The sequence below is a fragment of the Gnatocerus cornutus genome, chromosome 7, assembly GCF_029298725.1.
Source record: "Gnatocerus cornutus isolate USDA-ARS CGAHR chromosome 7, icGnaCorn1.1, whole genome shotgun sequence".
NCBI lineage: Eukaryota > Metazoa > Arthropoda > Insecta > Coleoptera > Tenebrionidae > Gnatocerus > Gnatocerus cornutus.
The window spans coordinates 10869066-10890929 of NC_142239.1; the positions used below are offsets into that span (position 1 = coordinate 10869066).

A 21864-nucleotide genomic window follows, 5' to 3' on the forward strand; every position below is an offset into this window, starting at 1 on the left:
ATTGGATTTTGACGCATACATTAACGGGCCGAAAAGCCATTAATAAAAAACTTTCACATGTGGGCCGAAATTTCACATTAATCATCGAACAAGCGATCAAAATGCACGAAATAAAATTGTTTGGTACCGTTTTAAGCAGCAGTTGCATCTGAAGAACATCTAGCTTCACTTGGAACATGTTTAAGAACTCGCACTAATTAATTACGCAACAATTTTTTGTGTCAAAATTATCAAATGTCAAATTCTGGGGGAACAATGATGCCAACCTCGTCATTTTAAAATTTGCAAAGTCAATTCATCAGGATTTCAACTTTAAATAAATAAATAACTGATTACAGTAGAATCGGAGCCTCATAGTAGGCCACCGGAGTGTTTGTTTATCCAGTTGGTTTGACAGTTATTTTTTTATTTAAAGTTGGAATCTTGATGAATTTGATAGCTTTGGAAATTTTGAGATGACAAGGTTGGCATCATTGTTCGAGTTTAAATTTGACATTTTGACATTAAAAAATGTCTATTGGTGGAAATCTTTAAATATGGTCCAAGTGCAGTGAAATTCCCCTAAGAAGCGACTGCTGTTTAAAAACGTAAAAAAAACACAAATTAATTTCGACAGATTTACATTGACAAAACTTGCACGATCGTCTTTTCTTCCTTAAAACCCAATTCACATAAAACCGCCATTACAACAGAACGAATTACACGATACAAATTTTAAAATTTGTGACCTTGAGTTGACATTTGCAACCTAAACTGCCTGACTACAAATCTAGCGATTTTCGAGGTTAACACGTTCTCAAAGTTGAGTGTTTCTCAAATTAATTAATAATAATTAAAAAATTTGTTGCAAACGATATTTCAATAAGAATTTAACACGTTTTGGCAATCTTGCGAAGGACGATTAGCTTCTACGCATGCCACAGTAGCAACAACCTAAAACGCTTGTGCTGCCAACTGTCACTGATCAAAATTACTAGAGGCTGTTGCCAATTTAACTTTATAATGAGCCGACTGATAGTAATTGGAGGCTTTGAATATCGAAGTGTGTTGGTAACCCTACTTGTTAGTCACGGTGAAGGCGAAGAAAAAAAAACACCAGAAAAATAAAATAGATAATTTTGAAAATTTTGACCGGCGCATCCACCATTTCTGAAAAATAAAAAAAATCCCCTCAGAAGCGATTTTGACAAATTACATTGACGGAACTTGCACGATCGTCTTTGGTACCCTAAAACCCACATCACACAACACTGCCATTGCAACAGGAACGAATTACACAATAAAAAATTCAAAATTTGTGACCTTGGGTGGACATTTGCAACACAAACCAACTTTAAATCAATTTTGACAAGTTCTACGGCTATATTCATATCGCACGTGTGACTTTTACTTTTGCAAATAGAAGCATGAAACCATTTAACCATTTAACTATGTAAAATGTCACTTTGATTTGGGGTTATAAGAAAAATAGTGTACACAACTCGGTCAGAAAGTGTTTTGCTCGCACTCGTGCGAAATTTGGACTCTCCGCGCTTGCTATGTAAACACCTATAAATCAATTGATTGGAACTTGTCTCTAACATGAATAAATTTTGAACAAAAGCACTTCGGGGTGGCGTTTTCTCCACTCATGATTGATTGGCCCGTAGAGTTTAATTTGAGTTTTTTCCAAACAAGTACGTTTACTTTGCATTTATATTGGGTAGCAATTGAAATTGGCGGTGACAATAAAATTTTTGAATCGAAAAAGACACGATATTAATATTCACTATTGCATGAGTCGAGATAATAAAGGCGGGACAAGAGTTCCTTTATTTACCTACCCCTAAGTCTTGTGATGTAGAGTTTGCATGGAGACGGCCATTTTAATATTCAGTGTTCATTTCGGGCGCCGTTGAATAAACTAATTTGAAAAGTTGTATATTTTTAGTGGAGGTTAATTTTTAAGGCGCCGCTCGTCTAGACCGACAATCAAAAACCCTTAAAAATGTAAAAGGGTCAAACTGGGGAGTTATTTTTAAATTTGCCACCAGAAACAAGGCCTGATTGTCCGTATTTTGTCTTCCCAAATAACCTCGAGGAAGCGAAACAGAAGGAATGGAGTGTGAAATGAAAAAGCGCCACCCCGCATGACTACGAAAAACCACCCCATTTGTTTATATGCCGTGACTCGATTTAATCCCTTTTGTAAAAATTTGATTCGTTTCGTTGTATCGATGGCAAGTGTGCGTTCCCACGCCAAAAAGGTGGTTCTATTTTAATAACAAAAATGAGCAATAAACGTAATGGAAAAAACGTCTAATTTTTGGACAAGTTCAGATGCGACGTAACGAGTTTTGACGTTAAATTTGATAAAGCTAATGCGAATCATAACAAAGAACAACAGCTGACACCAATAAAAAATGGGAATGGGACTTGGGCCGGGGGCGGCAAGAAAACGCGACTCCTAACGACGTTAGCCTTTATCGAATTACGCAATGATACCGGGTGCTGGAATTTTAGCTGGAATTCTGCGACATGGGACAATCCGATAAACTATACAAGGATTTCGACAATAAATCCCTTTAGGCTTTTACATATTTCCGGCTGTATTATTCTCGGTTTCGAGGACACGCCGTGTTGGTTTCTTATCAACTTATTGCACTTTTTATACTTAACACAGTCATAGGAGAGATTATAACCGCGATAACCGTTCTAAGTACGGTTTTAATGAACCTTTTTTGATAAATTCGTAGTTAACAATTTAAAATACCGACGATAAAATGGCCTTGTTTAGTATCCAATGTTTTTTATGCTGTCTTTGCAATAAAATGGACTCTCAAGGCTGCTCTAAATTACTTTTTTTTTATTTCTACCGTAGGTACCGGGTGTTTAAATTAAATTTGTGTTATGGCGGATTGTGTCTCAGAGAATTCTTATTTGGACAGGTATTTTTAAAATACTGTTATTACGGCATTAGTGAAAAAATGAATTGAAAAATAAAAAATTTCAAATTTCCCGCTCGAAATTTCGAAGGTTGGGTGGCTGTGTAACGTCACTTTATGAAATTTTGTGGCATGTGTTTTGTTTTTCCATGTGTTTTTATTTAGTACAGTGTTGCCAGGTCAAAATTACAATGATCCCAAGATTCTAACTTGAAAATCCCTAGAAAATCACCATACATTTCTAACGTCAAGAGATTTTGGAAATTACAAACAATGAAAACGTCCTTCTTTAATCAATAATTTACCATAAATAGGTATTATTATGTACCTGGTATTCCCCTAAAGGTTATTTTTCCTGCAGATAATTAACCGATTTACACACAAGCAATTTTAGATATCCAATAACTGAATGTCAAGTTTAAAATAATAAGTTTATTGTCGATGCTCGTACAATTTGATGACAATCTGACAAATGTGACAGTTCTGGTTTGACAGACAATCAGCTAAACAACCACTCACAGAGTCGCCTTTTAAATTTCGCGCCTATAAAAAAATCTTTCGAGGATAATAAAATCACTGACGCGCGTTGCAACTTAGCTTTGAAATATGAATACTGTTGGTAGTCCTGTCTATTTTTGCTTTTAGAGTTTTAAAGTTTTTTGGGCTGTCAAAAATGGTGGATGCGCCAGAAAAGTAACCAATCTAAAGTCGGTTTAGGTTGCAAATGTTCACTTTGACAGTTATTTTATTATTTAAAGTTGGAATCTTGATGAATTTGGCAGAATGATTAGTTTCATCGTATGTCAAGGTTAAACGCTTTTGCTACCAACTGCTGCAGATTAAAACTGCTAGGGGCCGCTGCCAACTTTCCTTTTTGATGAGTGGACTGATATAATGAGTTCTATACGACATTTTTCCTGCGGATAATTTACCGATTTATAGTATATCCGGTGAGAGATTGGGACAGTTGACATATAGGTTGGCAGCAAATTATGCTACAAAATACACTAAAAACACTAAATTCCTACGCGAAATGGGTTGACAAGGTTGTCAAGTAACTGGGGTTATTTTGTGATTACAAATTTCGCGCGTATGGTACACTTTTTATTGCGTAAATTTAGTTACTTTTCTGTCATTCAAACTCTCACTGTACGAACTATACACAGGTGCAATTTTAGACATCCAACAACTAAATGACAACTTTAAAATAACAAAAACAAGTTTATTGCCGACGCTCGTACAAACTGATGTCAATCTGTCAAATATGACAGTTTTTGTTGAACAAAAAACCAGCGTTGTGTCACTTGCTTTGCTTAATGACCAATCACAAAGCCGCAATTTAAATTTAGCGCCTACAAAAAGTGCTGTCATTAGCGTTGCAAATTTGCTTTGAAATATAAATACTGTTGGTAGTCCTGCCTGTTTTCGTTTTCTAAATTTTTAGGATTTTTTTGGGCTGTCAAAAATGGTGGATGCGCCAGGAAATTCACCAATCTAAAGTCCGTTTTTTTATTAAAAAACCAACACTGCCTAATTTTTAGAAATTAAAAAATTTGACCACTATTTTCTCACCAAAAATCTCCCTAGGCAACGTTGCCGGTTGTAATGCAGGAGAAGATTGCGGTGTTGGTGGTTTTAAAAAAAAAAACAGACTTTACTGTCGATTTATACTGCAAATGTCCACTTTGACAGTTATTTTATTATTTAAAGTTGGAATATTGTTGAATTTGGCAGAATGATTAGTTTCATCGTACGTCAAGGTTAAACGCTTTTGCTACCAACATTAAAATTAGTAATAGTAATAGAGTAGGCGGATAGTAATAAGTTCTATACGTCATTTTTCTTGCAGAGATTTTACCGATTTGCAAAGGAGTAATTTTAAACATTAGCAAGATTTTAAAGGGATAAGTTAGATATCTGTAGTAGATACATGTCAATTTTAATTAATAGATGGCTCCACAAGCAACTGACAAAGCAGCAAAATATAATGATGAAAGACATAAAAATATAATAAAAAGTTTATAGCTACAATTTGGTGACAATTTGATAAATGTGACAGTTTTAGTTTGACATTTTGCAGAAATTGCGTAGCTGAACCATCAATCACAAAGTCGCATTTTAAATTTGGCGCCTATAAAAAATTCTCTGCGGGAAAAATAGCCTTTAGATTTGTGTTAAAATTGAAATAAAAATTCCTTCTCTTCTCAAATTCTTCAAAAAATCCTAGATTTGGGAAAAATTCTTAGACTTGGAGAAAATCCTTAGAACTGTCAACACTGTAAAAACAATTTTGGTAAGCGCCAAATCTAAAATGCGGTTTTGTGATTGGTTGTTTACAAAGCGCAATTTCTTGAAAAGTCCCTAGATTTGTAGAAGATCCCTAAACCTGGTAACACCGCTTTGGCATTTTAAACTTACGCACAAGTAAGTTTAAAAAGTGGGGTTAGTTTAGACAATGAGGTGACAGCTCTCCAATTTTCCGTACCACCAACTTCAAAAATTCGAGCGGGAAATTTGAAATTTCACGATTTTGATCGATTTTTTTAACAAAGCCGCAATAACGTTGAATTATAAAAATGGCTCTCGAATTAAGAACCTCTTAGAGCACAATTGAGCATAAACCGAATGAAATTAGGAAATTTGTTAGAGCAGAAAAAAAATTAAACTCAAAATCCCGGCGCATCCACCAAATCTCTCCATTTGACTATTTGTATTCCTGGAATATTGGAGTCACGCCCGTGTTTAGCAGGCAAAATTCTGCCCGCTATTTATAACTGTCACTTTAAATTTGGCGCTGTGCAAACTTCAGGGCTGTGAACTTTCATCTCAGGTTCCCCAGGTTGGTGGATCAGATCACGTCTGCGTTATCTTCGATCTTCGAGCAGATGTCTGGCAAAGAGGGTCCATATTAACGACGATTTCCACTATTAAGTTTGCGTTTTATGCTGTAATTAAGTTGGTACGCGTGTAACAGATATAATTAACAGTGCCGCCAACCGCTTAAAGCTCTCTACACTTGTTTTGTTTGTATTCAACGATTGAGGTGGATAAAGGAATTCCGGCCGAGTTCTTTAATTAATTTTATCGTCGCGTCTCGTTCTGTAATTTTTATTTATAATTAGATGGCGTGCCTTTCAAAAAAAAAGAGAATCGTTAAGAAAGTTCCGCGCTAAACAGTCATTTAAAATCAAAACAAGTACGACTCAACTACGCCCTCGTGTTTTTATATTAGTCACAAAGGGAGCTAATAACAACTTTTCTAATTGTGATTCTTTCATTTATTTGTGTTGATCCGAGTTTCCCCTCTGGTTAATCCGGCGATTTCGTCAAATGTTGGGTTAACGAACGATTTATTTTTTTCTTTGTTGAAGCACGCACACTGTCCAAATCCTACAAAAATAAATTATTCTTGCCATTGTACGTATATGGAGAAAACAAATAGTTGTGCTCTGCTGCTGATATTGCCTCCTGGAGATAGCGTTTCATGTGAAACGACATTTTGAAAGGTTTCGTGATGGGATAAATCGATTCAGACTCGAACTAAATAAGCGACTGTATACAGTTTTTAACGAAAACGTGAAACCGTTTACACGGGAAAAAATCAAGCGGTTCTAACTAACGCGTTACTAAATAAGGTCAAACCATATTTTATACTTAATGCGGAACGAGATTGAGACGAATCACGAGGTTCTAGGCTCGATGGAAATTGGTGGGTTCGAAACACATTTCTCTTTATTCTTGCCGTCGTATATTACGGGCGATTTTCTCTATTTTTCGGCTTAGTTTGCAAGATCGCAATAAGGAGAAGCGCGGGGATAACTTTAATCACTCTGTATGTGCGAACTGGTACTTATTGGTTCACTCTGTATATGAATATACTAAGTCGTTTTTCCTGCAGAGAATTTACTGATTTACAAAAGAGTAATTTACAACAGCAAGTTTTGAAAGGGGTAAGTTAGATACCTGTAATGGAAACATGTCAATTTTGATTAATAGATGGCGCCAATACTAAATGTTAAGTTAATTAATAATTACAAAATTATGATACTTCTACAATTTAGTCATAATCGGATAGATTTGACAGTTCTTGAGATGCAGAAAATAAAAAAAATCCAAAACTTTCACTTCTTATTCAAAAATTTTGTAATTTGGTACACTAAATAAGCATATTGCGAGTAATAACTTTACCAAATTTCATTGCTTTAGCTCAAAAATTGTCGGACAAGGATTAAAAGAAAATTTTGATTTTTAACTCGTCCTAGAAATTACAAATTCCAAAAATTTTACTTTCTGTTCTAAAATTCTGCAATTTGGTACACTAAATAAGCACCCTGAAATAATTAATAACACTAAATTTTGTTGTCTTGACGTTACAATTGTTAAACTTGCAGGCTTTAGAAGGAATTTTTGAAGATCATCTTTCAAATAAAAAATTCCAAAATTTTTACTTCTTATTCTAAAATTTTGTCATTTGGTACACTAAATGAGCATTTTAACAGTAATAAGTTCACCAAATTTCATTGCTCTAGTGTTAAAATTGTCGGACTTACCGAGTTTAGCAGAAATTTAGAATTTTTAACTCGTCCTCAAAATTACAAATTTCAAAATTTTTCCTTTTTGTTCTATTCTGTAATTTGGCACATTAAATATATACCCTGGTAAAGGTAAATAAATACACCAAATTTTATTGGCTTGGTAATAAATTGTCAGATTTACAGACTTCAGAAGAAAATTTTGCATTTTGCATTTGTTGTTTTTCAAATAAAAAAATTTCAAAACTTTCAATTAGTGTTCAAAAATTCTGTAATTTAGTGCAGAAAATAAGCAATTTAAAAATACTAATTTTACCAAATTTCATTCTTTTAGCGTTGATATTATCGAACTTACAGACCTTCAACAAATTTTGCATTTGTAGCTCGTTTTTAAAAAAAATTCCAAAATTTTACTTTTCATTCGAAAATTCTGTAATTTGGTAGACTTAATAAGCACTTTGAGATAATTAAATTTACCAAATTTCATTGCTTTAGCGTTAAAATTGTTGGACTTACAGGCTTTAGAAAAAAATTCAACTTGTAGCATAAAACATTCATAAACTTTTATTTCTTATTCCAAAATTTAGAAACAATTCTAATTCGATTTTGCGTTAACGCAAACCGTGGTTACTATGGATACTGCGGCATCTGTCATTTAGCCATATTTTACCCAAATTTTGGAGTTAAATCTTGCTTAATTGGTTGACACTACAAGAATGAGATAATGCAAGTCGTTTTGTCAAGTACTTGTCTACCCAATGTTTAGGGCTCTGGGCTTCATTTTATTTTGCATTTGACAGTGCGGCAACTTTGCCGCTGCATAACCGATTTGCGGCACTGAACTAGAATTGACCCCTTTGGTCCTTGGTACACAAATCAAGCATCTTAAGCGTAATAAAACCACCAAATTTTATAGTCTTAGCGTTAAAATTACCAGACTTATACTTTTTAACTATATACACTCTGTATATACGTACTGGTGTTTGTTGGTTTACTCTGTATATGTATATAAGTTGTTTTTCCTACAGAGAATTTAGCGATTTACAAAGGAGTAATTTTAAACATCAGCAGGATTTGAAGGGGATAACTGTATTAGATTCATATCAATTTTTATTGATAGATGGCGCCACAACTAAAATAATCGCAAAATACAATGACGATGCTCTAACAATTTGGTGACAATCTGACAGAGTTGCAGGAGTTTAAAAGGACCAATCATAGAGTCCCACTTCAAATTTGGCGCCTACCAAAGAAAAAAAATTGCGCAGTTCGTTCACTTTTCGCCATTGCGTAACGATTTAATTCATGTCAAGAAACGAATGTGTTGGAAAAAAAACTTGTCCGCAAACCCATATGGAGGTCAGACCCCCCCTCCCTTGCTCCTCAACTACTCGTTTCGCTTTGATCTTGATCAGCTGGCTCGTTGGTCTAGGGGTATGATTTCCGCTTAGGGTGCGGGAGGTCCCGGGTTCAAATCCCGGACGAGCCCACACTTTTTTTTTATTTTTTTCGCTCAGTTTTAAAATAAAACGACTCCCTGAATATTTCCAAGCCCAAAAGTGAAATAAAATTACGTCGGAGCGGGTTGTTTTCCTGCTGGAAATTAGGAGGTAGCTATGTGGGTGCTCCAAATAATATCCGCTGTAAACTATGATAATCGCATAAACGTCTCGGGATAGCTCCGGGCAGATAACGGTAACAATAAAAGTACACGGAGCATTACCATACCGTTTGGGATCAGTGGAGGGCAAGACATAGGGCAAGTTAACACCGGGGGCTCAATACCCCTAGAAGAGCGCCTGTGTTCTGTTTTCATTGAATTAATTACGTGTTTAGATAAGTTTAACAAAACAGCCAAACCGAGCGGAATAATGCGCGGTTTATTGCAGTTTCGACATCTGCGTGTGTTGCAGACGTTTTTAACATGCATAATTCATCATTGGAGAAGAGATAATTTCGTAGGCAACTCAAAATACACTGGTCATAGTGCTAAAATCATTACGATTCTAATTATAAAACTGAATCCTATTTACTGCACTTTTGTTCGTTCATTTTTAAGCAATCTCCCCTTTAGAACAGTGATATGTACTTTGTTCGGACTTTTTTAATTTATAACCAACAAAAGCTGCATTTACAGCACAACAGACTTTGAGCTGGGCTTTGTTTAATCTATATAATAGGAGATATTAAAAAGAAATATTGTTCGGAGCGATGCGTAGAAGCACAAAAAAAAGAGTTCTTGAAAAGTAATCACCATCATACGTGTTCTTCACAAAAAAAAACAGCGAACGTACCGTCATGTCGGTAATTACAGTGCTACCAACACAACTCAAATAGTAACGACTGCTTCGACATTTTTATTCGATCGTGTGGTACGGAAAGAAGTAATAAATAGTGATGGAACGAAATTAAAAAGAAGATCTTATTAAGATAAAAGTAATATATTATTTTGCGCAATACGAAGAAAAATAATGGGATGGCACCAAACCGGACAAAATTCGAAAATTCTTGGGTGTAAATCAAGGTTTACATGTCAATTTTTATTAATAAGATGGCGGCACAACAAAATGTCAAGTTTAAAATAAGAAAAACAAGCTTATTGCTAATGCTGGTACAATTTGATGACAATCTGACAAATTTGACAGTTCTTGTTCGACAGAAAATCAGCATTGAGTGACGCGCTCTACTAAACAACCAATCAAAGAGTCGGATTTTAAATTTCGCGCCTACAAAAAATTCTCTACAGGATAAAAACACTGATGTGCGTTGCAAGTTAGCTTTGAAATATTAATACTATTGATAGTCCTGCCTATAACCGCAAAAGAGGTTAATTTAATGCACAATGAGTTTTGCTTTTAGAATTTTTTTGAGTTGTCAAAAATGGTGAATGCGCCGAAAAACGCACCAATCTACAGTCGGTTTAGTTGCAAATGTCTACTTTAACAGTTATTTTTTCCTTAAAGTTGGTGCTTTGATAAATTTGGCACAATGACAGTTTAACGCTTTTGGTACCAACTGCTGCAGATTAAAATTACTAGGAGTTGCTGCCAACTTTACTTTTTGATGAGTGGACCGATAATAATCAGAATTAACCGATTCACACAGGAGCAATTTTTAAAACAAAAAGAAAAAATTTTAGAATTTGTAAGTTCTAGGGCAAAGTTACAAATTCAAAATTTTCTATTAAACTCAATAAGTCAGGCAATTTTAACGCTAAAGCAATCAAATTTGGTGACGTTATTACTTTTAAAGTGCTTATTTTCTGTACCAAATTATAGAATTTTAGAACAGGAATTTGCTATTTATAGGTCGATTTAAAAATTCAAAATTTTCTGCTAAACTCTGTAAGTCTGACAATTTTAACATTAAAGCAATGAAATTTGGTAGACTTATTACTATTAATAGGCGCATTTAGTGTACCAAGTTACAAAATTTTGGAATAAGAAATAAGAATTTTGGAATTTTCCATTTGAAAGATGAGCTGCTATTAAAGATTCACGTTCGGTAGAAGTAACTAAATTTAGTAACTTTTATAGATGTCATCCAAATGACAGTTTTTGGTTTGTCATTAAAGGTTTTGGTGTGCTTTGCGAAATTGATTTTAACCATAAATTTCTGACTTTGTTCCTTGTGATTCTGTTTTTATCCTTTTGAAACTGCTTGTGGTGTTGATTCCATCTCGTTGTATTGTCAAATTTGAATGATAAATTTAATTGATAGACAATGATGCCAATGTTTAGTTCCTAGTTATTTCAGAAATTCAACATAGCGACACAAAAATATCTATCAGTTACTTCTATCGAACGTGAATCGCTAATACTTCAAAATTTTCTTCTAAAGCCTGCAAGTTTGACAATTTTAACGTCAAAACAACGAAATTTGGTGTATTTATTTATCTCAAGGTGCCTATTTAGTCTACCAAATTACAGAATTTTAGAACAAAAAAAAATGTATAATTTATAAGACGAAGTAAAAATTTAAAATTTTCTACTAAACTCAATAAGTTCGATAATTTTAAATCTAAGCAATGAATTTGGTGTATTTAATTATTTCAATGTGCTTATTTAGTGTACCAAATTATAGAATTTTTAAAACAAAAAAAAAGATAAAGTTTTGAATTTTTAATTTTAAGGAGGAGTCAAAAATTCAATACTTCCTGCTAAACTTTCTAAAATCTACAATTTTACTTCTAAAGCAATGAAATTTCGTGGACTTAATTATCTCAGGGTGCTTAGTGAGTCTACCAAATTACAGGATTTTAGACCAAAAAGGAAAAATTTTAGAATTTATAATTTCTAGAACGAGTTAAAAATTCAAAATTTTCGACTCTGTAAGTCGATTAACGGCAATTCTATGAAATTGTTAGCTTTTATTACTCTTCAAGTGTTGAGAAACTTTTTCTGCAGCCCCCATAAACGTCAGCACTGGCTTAAACCCGACAAAACACGTACATTACCGGCATTGTGCCTCGTAATAATACACACAAATGGAGTTCTATACAGTGCAAAGGTAAAAGGCATTCGACAATCCATTACAAACAATTTCCAAGTGCTGCTTTGCTGTTTGTGTTGCACTGAACATAAACCCAGCTTATTGTCTAGACGTAACAGCTTAATGTCTATGAAAGGACCTTTGAATATAGATGTAAACATTAGAAAAATAAACAAACTACGTCATTCTTCAACCCCACCGGTGGTGAAAAATTCTAATCAATACCCATGAAACAAGATACACCTCTATTAGTAGCTGAAAACTCGCTTCGTCATCATCTTTTCAGCGAATTTCTTGTCTTAAGTAGAGGGCGAGACTCCCCTTCGTCACTTATAATATTAAATTATATTCTGGTTTAATCATTACGCGACATAAATCGCGTTTTTTGTAGTTTTTTCGATGATTTATTACTCAATCATTATAAATCAGCGATTCCCTCGGAAAAATCCTGCAGTTTCGGCTACTGTTCGATAACACCCCCGAGTTTGCTTATTAACCAAATTAGCGATCAATCTCTGACAAATATTTGCTTTTCCTGGAAGTTATCGAAGCAAACTTATTGGTTTATACCTGCTGAATAAATATTTTCATAGCTGACTGAATAAGTTAAACCCTTTTTTGTTGGAAGGGAGTTTGAGTCAGTCATTGGGTGAGAATTGTTCGTTTGATCCTCAAACTAAGCAGAAATTTGCCAACTATGGAGCTTGGTCGCTAAAACTTTGATTTTAGAGAGGTAAAGCAGTCAAGTGGAGATAATCGTCGATGTTTTAGGGTAAATATTTGAACTCTGAATCCCACACTCTCTTCTTCTCGGCAATTATTTCCACGTTTGCTACACAATAACCGACACAAAGCGTGTTTCAATATTCAGGAAATCCCGTATTTTTTCCCAACAATGCTTCTCTGAGATCTCGTTAGTCGATAAAAGAAGCTTAGACTCTAATATTTTCTCTTATTATTTCGGATTATACTTCTCTGCAGGATCCAATATAAATTAAAAAAGAGACATCTTTTCGCGAAACCCACCACAAAATAAACAAAATCTTAAGATGCCGTTTAGTCTCAAGAGAACTCAACCTTTTCGCTTCCCCAAATAAGACCCAGCCAATCATTAAATAGATAGAAGAGGAGATTGAGTTGGTGGAAAAACCAAAACGTATTTTCTTAAATAACATACAGGTCGTTGTGTTGATTCGAATTTCGCGCTACAAGATACGTGGTAATTCCTCGTCACGATTCAAATTAGAGGGAAAGAGAACGAAAATGGGGTCATTGCTGGTGGATGTTTTCAAGCGCGAAAGGAGGATATTAAGAAAGAGTGATGTGTTATTTCGGGCCGTGTTTGCCCAGTTGGCAGCAGTGCGATACTTGAAAAATAATAATGTCGGAATAATCAGTGAGACAGAGGAAGAAAAATCACTTTTTAGGATGGTAGCGAAATGGTGGATGCGCCGGTCTAGAAAATGTTAAATCCACTTTTCTATTTTCCCTTTTGTTCGGAAATTTTGTAATTTGGTAGGCTAAAAATGAGCACACTGAGATAATTAATTACACCAAAATTCATTGTGTTGGCGTTAAAATTGTCAGAGTTACAGGCTTTAGAAGAAAATTTAGCTATTGTTGCTCGTCTTTCAAATAAAAATTGGGAAATATTCAATTCGCAGTCAAGACTTCTGTAATTTGGTACACTAATTGAGCACATTGACAGTAATAAGTCCACCAAATTTCATTGCTGTAGTGTTAAAATTGTCGGACTTATTGAGGTAAGTAGAAAATTGTGAATGTTTAACTTTTTCCTTTTTGATTTAAAATTCTTTAATTTGGTAAACTAAATAAACACCCTGAGATAAAAAATACACCAAATTTCGTTGTCTTGACGTTAAAGTTGTCAGACTTACACACTTTATAAAAAAAAATTGCATTTGTGGCTATTTTTTCAAAGAAAAATCCAAAGCTTTTACTTCTTAATCCAAAATTCTGTAATTCTGTAAATGAGCATAATACGAGTAATAAATTTACTAAATTTCATTGTAGTAGCGTTAAAACTGTCGAACTTATTGAGTTTAGTAGAAAATTTTGAATTTTTAACTCGTCTTATAAATTACAAACTTCAAAATTTTTACTTTTTCTTTTAAAATTCTGTAATTTGGTACACTAAATAAGAACCCTAAGATAATTAAATACACCAAATTTCGTTGCGTTGACTTTAGAATTGTTAGACTTACAAGCTTTAGAGAAAAATTTTGAACTTGTAGCTCATCTTTAAAAAAAAAACACCAAAATTTTTATTTCTTATTCTAAAATTGTGTAATTTGGTACACTAAATGAGCATATTAAGAGTAATAAGTCCACCACATTTTATAGCTTTAGCTCAAAAGTTGTCGGATTCACGAAGATTAAAAAAAAATTTGAATTTTTAACTCGTCCTAAAAATTACAAATTTCAAAATTTTTACTTTTTGTTCTAATATTTCTGTAATTTATTACATTAAATAAGGACTCTAACATAATTAATTACACCAAATTTCGTTGTCTTGACAAAATTGATAAATTTACAGGCTTTAGAAAAAAATTTTGAAGTTGTAAAAAAAGTTTTCAAAAATCCAAAACTTTCACTTCTTATTCCAAAATTTTGTAATTTAGTACACTGAATGAGCATATTGAGAGCAATACCTCCACCAAATTTTATTGCTTTAGCTCAAAAATTGTCAGACTTACAAAGAGTAGAAGAAAATATTGATTTTTGACATGTCCTAGAAATTACAAATTCCAAAATTTTTACTTTTTGTTCCTAAATTCTGTAATTTCGTACACTAAATAGGCACCCTGAGATAATTAATTACACCAAATTTCGTTGTGTTGACGTTAAACTTGTTAAACTTACAGGCTTTAGAAATTTTTTTTAAAGATGTAGCTTATCTTTTAAATAAAAAATTCCAAAATTCTTACTTCTTATTCCAAAATTCTGTAAATTGATACACTAAATGAGCATATTAACAGTAATAAATCCGCCAAATTTCATAGCTTTAGTGTTAAAATTGTCGGTTTTACAGAGTTTAGCAGAAAATTTAGAATTCCAAAGTCGTCCTCAATATTTCAAATTCCAAAATCTGTCGTTTTTATTCTAAAATTCTGCAATTTGGTTCACTAAATAAGCACTCTGAGATAAAATAAATAAATTCACCAAATCTTATTGGCTTGGTAATAAAAGTGTCAAATTTACAGACGTTAGAAGAAAATTTTGCATTTGTTGCTCGTCTTTCAAATCAAAAATTTCAAAACTTTTATATTTCACTCAAAAATTCTGTAATTTGGTACAGATAATAAGCACTTTAGAAATAAAAACGCTACCAAATTTCATTGCCTTAGCGTTAAAATTGTCGGACGTATTGAGTTTGAAAAAAATTTGAATTTGTAACTTTGCCCTAGAAATTACGAATTCTAAAATTTTTCCGCTTTGTTTTAAAATTTTGTAATTTGTTTGATTAAATAAGCACCCTAAGATAATTAAATCTACCAAATTTCATTACTTTAGCGTTAAAATTGTCGGACTTACAGACTCTAGAATAAAATTTTGAACTTGTAACATAAAAAATTCCTAAAGTTTCAATTTTTATTCCAAAATTCTGTAACTTGGTACACAAATCAAGCATCTTAAGGGTAATAAAACCACAAAATTTTATAGCATTAGCGTTACAAATATCGGAGTTTAGTAGATAATTTAAAAATTTAAAAAATAAAGTTTGCAGCAGTCTCTGGTAATTTCAATCGGTAGCAGTAGGTAGCATTAAAATCCTGATTTACACTAAAAAATTATCAAAAATTACACAAAAAAGTAGACTGATAGCAACGAGCTCCACGTTATAAGTGTTAAGGTATCTAAAGGGGCCAAAGTAGCCGTTCCTGCGGTAATCATTGGAGTGTTTTCGGAAAAGTCACGTGTGGCAATGTTGTTTACATTTGCGGGTCCCCTCCATTATTTAACGTCGGAGCATAAATACCACTTTGTTGACTCTATTTAGCTTTAATCTTCGGTATTGAGTGCTTTGGACTGGGTTCAGTAAACACACGAAGCTCTGCACTAAACTGAGCAAATGTTTGTAAAACGCCGAATTGATAAGAAGAATCGTATCAAGTATTTCCGAAATTCGCGCGTTTAATTACAATCCTGTCCCGTCCAACTAAATTATGCATAAAACGCGCCCTTAATAAATATAACAGATGAAACAACGTGTCTTAAGGGTGGGGGTTGGAACGGAATGTCCGGGGGCTCACAAGGCCTCCCGAGATGAAATGACAACATCGTTGGAGTCTTATTTACATTCGCTGTTTGTACAGCAACCAAGAAAAGGCCGAAGCAGTGGCAAACATTTACACTTAAAGACCTCGAAAACTTATCTCGGCAGGAATTTTTCGCATCATCCAGCAGGTGTCGTCACGTTTGTGCCATTCCTGCTAAACACCCCTCGTCATCTCATGACATCTGCTTTCCCTCGGCTTAGCAGGGCCGTATTTTATTTGTCTTTTTCTGCATAGCAGGATCACTCTCTGGGTTAATCACGCGGAGCTTTTTGAGACATCGCCATCTGATATCTTCTCCCCCTTGCGATCGTTAATGTTGCAAAAGCGATGAACTTCCAAGTTTTTGCCCCAATACCGCCCTGATTTGATTTGGGAAAGATAAAGTGACGCAACTCCAACTGTCACTTTTCGGCGAAAGAATTAAACAAGTCGATGTTTTATGTGAATCTGCCGAACTCGTTAGAAAGCAATTTTCATGCAAAGCGTTCCATTCGGGAGTAGTTGAGCTAAGATAAACAACGTTTATTATGAGTGACACCTTTCTTGAATATAAAACACCCAATTTCATGCTATGTGCTCGCCATTGTTGCAAAAGTGATCTCAAGACGTCGTAAAGTGGAACTTACAAAGACGCCCTCTCGATACGTTTAAATTAGATGCACTTTATATGCATCCGGCTCGCCCAACAAGCCTCCGGAAATTAAGAATGCCCTTTCACAGTCGAAGAAACACCCCTTTTGCCAAAACATGACCGACGCTGGGAAACACCGCCCAGATTACGGGGGCGGAGGCCGAAGTCAAAGCACCTAGTTTCGGAGCATTTGCATCTTCAGGAAACAAACAGATGTGGCATTTGACCGGCGCATCCATAGTCCAAGAAAACAATTTTTTGCAAATATCTCGTCACGGATGATTCTAACGGCAAAAACTCCAGATTTCATTGTCTTGCCATCAAAATTACATAAATTACAGCTCCGAATAGAAAATACTGGAAATTTTTGGCTCGTCTTGAAAATGAAAAATTCTAAAATCCGTCCCTGTTGTTAAAAAAATTAGAAATTTGGAACAGACAATAAACTAGTCATAAATAGTAATCTTGTCAAATTTTATTGGCTTGCCATCAAATTTTCAAAAATTACAGGTCCGAATAGAAAATGTTGAAAAATTTTGGTTCGTTTTGACACTGAAAATTTCTAAAATCCGTCCCTGTTGCTCAAAAAATTTGAAATTTGAAACACAATAAACTAATCATAAGTAGTAATCTCTCCAAATTTCATTGTCCTGCCATCAAAACTGCAAAATTTACAGGTCCGAATAAAAAATATTGTAAAATTTTGGCTCATCTTGAAAATGAATTTCTAAAATCCGTCCCTGTTGTTCAACAAATTTGAAATTTAGAACAGACAATAAACTATTCATAAATAGTAATTTTTTAAAATTTCATTCTCCTGCCATCAAAATTGTAAAAATTACAGGTCCGAATAGAAAATATTGGAAATTTTTGTTTGTCATAAAAACGAAAATTTCTAAAATCCATCCCTGTTACTCAAAAAATTTGAACTTTGGAACAGACAATAAACTAGTCATAGATAGTAATCTCTCAAAATTTCATTGTCTTGCCATTAAAACTATAAAAATTACAGGTCCGAATAAAAAAATTGAAAATTTTCGGCTCGTCTTGAAAATGAAAATTTCTAAAATCCGTCCCTGTTGCTAAAAAAATTTGAAATTTGGAACAGGCGATAAAGTAGTCATAAATAAGAATCTCTCCAAATTGTATTGTTTTGCCATCAAAAATACAAAAATTACAGGTCCGAATAGAAAATATTGGAAATTTTTAGTATGGAAAATGGTGGAGACGCCAGGATAATTTCAATTTTTTGTTTACAACTAAATAAACTAATCAGAAATAGTAATCTCTCCAAATTTTATTGTCTTGCTGTCAAAAATACAAAAATTACAAGTCAGAATAGAAAATATTATAAATTTTTGGCTCGTCTTGAAAATGAAAATTTCTAAAATCCGTCCCTGTTGCTCAAAAAAATTGAAATTTAGAACAGACAATAAACTATTTATAAATAGTAAACTCTTAAAATATTATTGTCTTGCCATCAAAATTGCAAAAATTACAGGTCCGAATAGAAAATATTGAAAATTTTTAGTTCGTCTTAAGAACGAAAATTTCTAAAATCCGTCCTTGTTGCTCAAAAAATGTGAACTTTGGAACAAACAATAAACAAGTCATAAATAGTAATCTCTTAAAATATTATTGTCCTGCCATCAAAATTGCAAAAATTACAGGTCCGAATAAAAAATATTGGAAATTTTTAATACGTCTTAAAAACGAAAATTTTTAAAATCCGTCTCTGTTGCTCAAAAAATGTGAAGTCTGGAACAGACAATAAACAAGTTATAAATAGTAATTTGTCAAAACTTCATTGTCTTGCCATCAAAATTACAAAAATTACAGGTCCGAATAGAAAATATTGTAAATTTTTAGTTTGAAAAATGGTGGAAGCGCCAAGATAATTTTAATTTTTTGTTTACAACAAAATAAACTAGTCATAAATAGTAATCTCTCAAAATTTTATTGTCTTGCCATCAAAAATACAAAAATTACAGGTCCGAATAGAAAATATTGAAAATTTTTGGCTCGCCTTGAAAATGAAAAGTTCTAAAATCCGTCCCTGTTGTTTAAAAAATTTTAATTTTGGAACAGACAATAAACTAGTCATAAATAGTAATCTATCAAAATTTCATTGTCTTGCCATCAAAACTACAAAAATAAGAGGTCCGAATAGAAAATATAGCAAAATTTTGGCTCGTCTTGAAAATGAAAATTTCTAAAATCCGTGCCTGTTGCTCAAAAAATTTAAAATTTAGAACAGACAATGAACAAGTCATAAATAGTAATCTATCCAAATTTCAATGTTTTGCCATTAAAATTATAAAAATTACAGGTCCGAATAGAAAATATTATAAATTTTTGGTTCGAAAAATGGTGGATGCGCCAAGACAATTTCAATTTTTTTTTACAACAAAATAAACTAGTCATAAACAGTAATCTCTCAAAATTTCATTGTTTTGCTATCAAAATCAACCATATGACAACTATTCCAAGCTTTTGAAATTTTTGTGTCTATTTTGCCAGGACTACCACCATTTTTAACAAGACAAAAAACGCCTTCGTACGCAACAGATAATGACAGGAGGAAATCGTCCCCAATCCCTCACTCGTCATTATCAGAACACACGTGAATCCCACGTATAAAAACGCCATTTCCAGGTATCCTTTGTGCGAGATAAGATATCACCGGATGTAAATCCATTTAATAGGGCAGTGGCGTGGAGAAGGCGGATCCAGTGCCTCACCGGTTTAATTGCCTCTGTTTCATTTATCTCTCATCCACCTGAAGGAGCAATCGATTTGTTTCATTCTCGTGTGATGAATATTGCGATGACGTTTTAACGTAATTAACAATCAACTGATGCGTAATTAAATGCTCGATAGAGTTTTTTCTGACGTTTGTTTGATTGAATCACTTTTAATTACCTGTCCATTGTTTGTTTTATTAATTGAGCTAAAACAGCGTGAAGAGTGAAAAAGGGCGGGCAAATATCGGGAGGTAGGTTTTCAATTACGCCCCGCTTCATCCCTATTATCATCGATATTCATCTTGCCGCAATGGAAGCGACTAATAGCATAAATCGGATGACGTTAAAGTGGTTTGTTTTTGGGGAAGCACATCCGATCAGAGCACGGCTCTCATTATTTCTCAGCCGCACGCTAATGGCGTCCATTTATTCGGCTACACGCATCAGGGCACATTTTTCACCAAGAATGGCGCATTCTTGAATTTTAAAGTGGCCTTACCAAGGGCATTAGTATTATGAAAAAAACAGTAACAGGTGTCAGCGAAATTTGCTTCTAATTCGGTTATTTATTGACGTACGTGAATATCTCGCCCAGTTTTGGATTCTGCGTGAAATTCTGCGTAAAATGAACGCCAATACTTTAAGATTGCTCTATAGATAAGCGAGATATCGACGGAGTCTGAATTAGAGACCGAAAACTTCTAAATTAAAAAAATAATAAAAAAAGGTCGATTTTTATGGTAAAAAATTTCAAGAAAAACGATTTCAAAACAGGTTTTTTAATATTTGCCATAATTCCGGAAATATCGGGACCTTAAAAATTTTGGTACTCTGGTGACAAGCCGAAATTTCAAACGGCTCCAACTCAGTTATTTGTTGAGTGACAAGAAAAACAAAAGTGGTTTTGGATTCAGCGCAAAATTCTGCGTAAAATGAGTCCATCCAGCTCAAATTTACTCAAAAAATAACCGAGACATCGACCGAATTACATTTTAAAAGGGTGATTTTAGAGTCATTTTTAAGAGGCTGTTTCGGGGCGAAAACTTTGTTTAGTATTATTAAATTATATATTGATCGAAAGAGGAGCTCGACATCTATCGACTGGCTAAATCTCAGATCGATCGGGCATGTAGTTCGCGAGGGGCGGTCGAAAAATAAAAAATTGAAAATTTTTCATCGATTATTAAGTCGCAAAATTTTTTTGCGTTAAAAATTGACCACCGAATTTTCGACTTTTGAGGACTTTTTTTAAAGTAAAATGAGCCGATAAAAACGATGGCACAAACCGTGTTAATAGTTATTTGTGTACCAAGGCCAAAAAGTGTTTCTTTTTTGGCCGAGCCTTTTTTTAATGGCCGAGACGATAGCCGAGGCCATAAAGAAGGCGAGGGCAAAATTGCACTTTTTGGCCGTGATACACACAAGATTTTTTAGGCGACGTCATTAAATTTACAAGTTAATTAATTGTTATATATGATTTATTGATTTAATCATTTATAACAACTGAATAATTGTAAATATTTATGAATCCTTCAGAAAAGTTCATATTTTCTTTATTTACATTTGCAATTTCGGCATGTGTGTAGCTTTACAATTTGTATGAATTAGGCTTGATGTGCTTTTTGATGTTGTTGCAGCAGCACTGCTAGACATGTTCATTTTCAAAAATTCAACACTCCGTCTCTGTTGCACTTTACAGCAGTTTGGCGATTTTATTTTACTCAAATAATTATAAAATTGGGCGTAATATCGGTATCTTGATGTAATATGCAAAACTATGGATAGATGGCGCCACCATAGATCGGCCAAAAATGTTTGCGGCCAGAAAAGACTTACTTTTAGGCCGCTTTTGAGGCCTAAAAACACCATTTTCTGTTTAAGTCGCCTGAAAAATCGTTTTTAGTTTCAGAGATATCGAGGTTTGAAAATTTTCCAACTCAAATTCTAATATCTGAAACTTTGATCGCTCATAACTCAGTTATTTCTCGACCGATCTCAACGAATCTTGTCTTTTTGAATTCTGCGAAAAATTCTGCGCAAAATGAATACAAATACTTTAAGATTACTTCGTGAACACGCGCAAAATGGACCATTTTAAGATTTGGTTGTTATTTTTCGCGGAACACTCGGTACAAAATGACTTTCCTCGCACAACGTATTTTTAGAAACATCGATAATAATTTAATTCCATCAACCAAATACATTACCGCATTCCATTTTGTGTATTAAAAGAGCCGATAT

General features: G+C 33.7%; 1 protein-coding gene and 1 non-coding gene across 2 annotated transcripts in view; one reads left to right on the plus strand and one right to left on the minus strand.

Annotated features, from left to right (window-relative positions):
• Nucleotides 1-21864, minus strand: part of LOC148170905 (roundabout homolog 2-like) — a 68568-nt gene that overhangs the window by 5911 nt on the left and 40793 nt on the right. The window lies entirely within an intron of this gene.
• Nucleotides 8874-8945, plus strand: TRNAP-AGG (transfer RNA proline (anticodon AGG)). The gene has a single exon. It is a non-coding gene; the product is annotated as a tRNA-Pro (tRNA).